General features: G+C 34.4%; 1 long non-coding RNA gene across 1 annotated transcript; it reads right to left on the bottom strand.

Annotated features, from left to right (window-relative positions):
* Positions 1-474: 474 nt before the first annotated feature.
* LOC128246960 (uncharacterized) lies at positions 475-1560 on the bottom strand. Its single transcript, XR_008263403.1, has 2 exons — positions 1271-1560; positions 475-931 (listed from the first exon to the last, which is right to left on the bottom strand). It is a non-coding gene; the product is annotated as an uncharacterized LOC128246960 (long non-coding RNA).
* Between the last annotated feature and the right edge of the window lie 1775 nt (positions 1561-3335).

Raw genomic sequence — 3335 nt, forward strand, 5'->3', positions numbered from 1 at the left:
TGAACCCAAAGGGTATTGCACATATTTATTGCTAGAGCCACTGCTGGAATATCACTTTGTTTATTTAAGGGGCTGCTGATCTTTTGGTTAATCCTCATCTTGGAGGACTCCTTTGAGAGCTTGTGGATGCAGTTATCTGCACAGCCGAGGTATCTCTTTAGGAGCCTTCCTCTGATGTTTGAAACATAATTATCTTTCTATATATTGAGACATAATATAAATTAATAATACATAATTTTCTGATATTGCACTCAAGGCAAAAGAAATAAAAAGTGAGTCGGTTTCATTAACCCTTTCGGCGCCAAATAAATAGTCAAAAGTTCATCTCAGTGCCAAATTAATTCCTGGAAGTATAAGAGAATTCTACCAAGGTTATTCACTTGACCATAACTTTTTTATTTATAAAGCTTTTCTCTTCAAATTTTCACAGTAAATTAATTAAATAATATATTAAACATAAGATCAAAAGAAATATGATTTTTTGAAATTTTATTATACAAAATATTTAATAAATTATATAATAAATTTAAAAAAATGAAAAAATGTCATTAAGTTCATAAATATTTAGTGATTACATTTGTGTACATATCCTTTCTTTACTTCTTATACAATAGAAAAAATGACTATGTTAAAATGAAAACATTTTTGCTTATAAACAAATCTACATGTGTACAAACAACACATCTAGATAGTTATGCATCAACATTATGGACCACGCGTCCAGCTTCCTGAAAGTTCTTGTTTGTGTGAATGACACGGGCTGCCCACATAGGAATGTTGCACTCATTGCATTTAAAATATGTTTGTTTTATACTCCATCCAGGAGTCTGTCTGTCACTTCGCACTGCACAATCTGGTCGATGCTTCTTCTTTTCGAATATTCCCCTCTCCCGATCGCTCTACCTTGTCCCCTCAACCTCTTGTCCGTGGTCTTAAATAAATAATAAATAATTCTATAACAGTCATAAATCAATATAGGCATATGTTTAATTATCAAACTGCATTATAAATTGAGAATTTGATCAAAATAAGCAGCCAGAACTCAAAAACAGACGAATTTGAAGATATCATAAAAAAAACGACCGCCAACCTCTCAACCTACTGGGCAAAGTTTCATCCATATATTTTTTTTAAATTTAGTCTTCTTTTATATATATTATATTGAATTACTTAGCTGCCAAGTGCTTATTTCTTTATTTATGGTATATTTGACATTTTCATGGGGATAAAACATCAATAATAACAGAAAAAAAGCATTATTCAAACTAACCTGAAGGTGTTTGTGGTCTGGATGACGGATTTGAAACAGTTTTCTCACTAATATCGTCATCCGAATTTTCATTTGACATATCCGAATCCAATTTCGATGTCCGGAATATTACTATTACTGTCATAACAGATCGTATTTAGCACTTCCTTGCAAGTATAAGCCCGCTTCCTTTTCCTGGAAGCCATCTTGAATTGTCCAGATCGCTCTGCGATTTTAATTCACTTTAGAAGACTGTAATTAATTCAATTTTACGTGAAAAATTATTTAAGAATGCGGAAGTAACATGAAAAAGCCTCGTTCTGAATCGAAAGTAGAAATCACTCGGCTCTGTAATAATATTTGAGCGTAAAAATAGCGAAAACACTACCCTATCGTTTTGTCGCAAATATGCGACTTTGGCGGTCAGCCTAGTTGTTGCAATTATGCGACTTTGGCGCCGAAAGGGTTAAAGGGACTGTACACCAGATTGGCACTAAAGAAGTTTTCTTCTACAACGAATCTCAGGGCAATTATTTTGTTTGCATAATTGACAGGACCAGCTCATTTTCATGAACCCAAAGGGTATTGCACATATTAATTGCTAGAGCCACTGCTGGAATATCACTTTGTTTATTTAAGGGGCTGCTGATCTTTTGGTTAATCCTCATCTTGGAGGACTCCTTTGAGAGCTTGTGGATGCAGTTATCTGCACAGCCGAGTTATCTCTTTAGGAGCCTTCCTCTGATGTTTGAAACATAATTATCTTTCTATAGATTGAGACATAATATAAATTAATAATACATAATTTTCTGATATTGTTTTGACATTTTAACATCTACACTCAAGGCAAAAGAATTTAAAAGTGAATCGGTTTCATTAAAGGGACTGTACACCCGATTGGCACTAAAGAAGTTTTCTTCTGCAACGAATCTCAGGGCAATTATTTTGTTTGCAATAATTGACAGGACCAGCTCATTTTCATGAACCCAAAGGGTATTGCACATATTAATTGCTAGAGCCACTGCTGGAATATCACTTTGTTTATTTAAGGGGCTGCTGATCTTTTGGTTAATCCTCATCTTGGAGGACTCCTTTGAGAGCTTGTGGATGCAGTTATCTGCACAGCCGAGTTATCTCTTTAGGAGCCTTCCTCTGATGTTTGAAACATAATTATCTTTCTATAGATTGAGACATAATATAAATTAATAATACATAATTTTCTGATATTGCACTCAAGGCAAAAGAAATAAAAAGTGAGTCGGTTTCATTAAAGGGACTGTACACCAGATTGGCACTAAAGAAGTTTTCTTCTGCAACGAATCTCAGGGCAATTATTTTGTTTGCATAATTGACAGGACCAGCTCATTTTCATGAACCCAAAGGGTATTGCACATATTAATTGCTAGAGCCACTGCTGGAATATCACTTTGTTTATTTAAGGGGCTGCTGATCTTTTGGTTAATCCTCATCTTGGAGGACTCCTTTGAGAGCTTGTGGATGCAGTTATCTGCACAGCCGAGTTATCTCTTTAGGAGCCTTCCTCTGATGTTTGAAACATAATTATCTTTCTGTAGATTGAGACATTATATAAATTAATAATACATAATTTTCTGATATTGTTTTGACATTTTAACATCTACACACAAGGCAAAAGGAATAAAAAGTGAGTCGGTTTCATTAAAGGGACTGTACACCAGATTGGCACTAAAGAAGTTTTCTTCTGCAACAAATCTGGGGCAATTATTTTGTTTGCAAAAATTGACAGGACCAGCTCATTTCCATGAACCCAAAGGGCACATATTAATTGCTAGAGCCACTGCTGGAATATCACTTTGTTTATTTAAGGGGCTGCTGATCTTTTGGTTAATCCTCATCTTGGAGGACTCCTTTGAGAGCTTGTGGATGCAGTTATCTGCACAGCCGAGTTATCTCTTTAGGAGCCTTCCTCTGATGTTTGAAACATAATTATCTTTCTATAGATTGAGACATTATATAAATTAATAATGCATTATATTCTGATATTGTTTTGACCTTTTAACATCTACACTCAAGGCAAAAGAAATAAAAAGTGAGTCGGTTTCATTAA

The sequence above is a fragment of the Mya arenaria genome, chromosome 9 (genome assembly GCF_026914265.1).
Source record: "Mya arenaria isolate MELC-2E11 chromosome 9, ASM2691426v1".
In the NCBI taxonomy this organism is placed as follows: Eukaryota; Metazoa; Mollusca; class Bivalvia; order Myida; family Myidae; genus Mya; species Mya arenaria.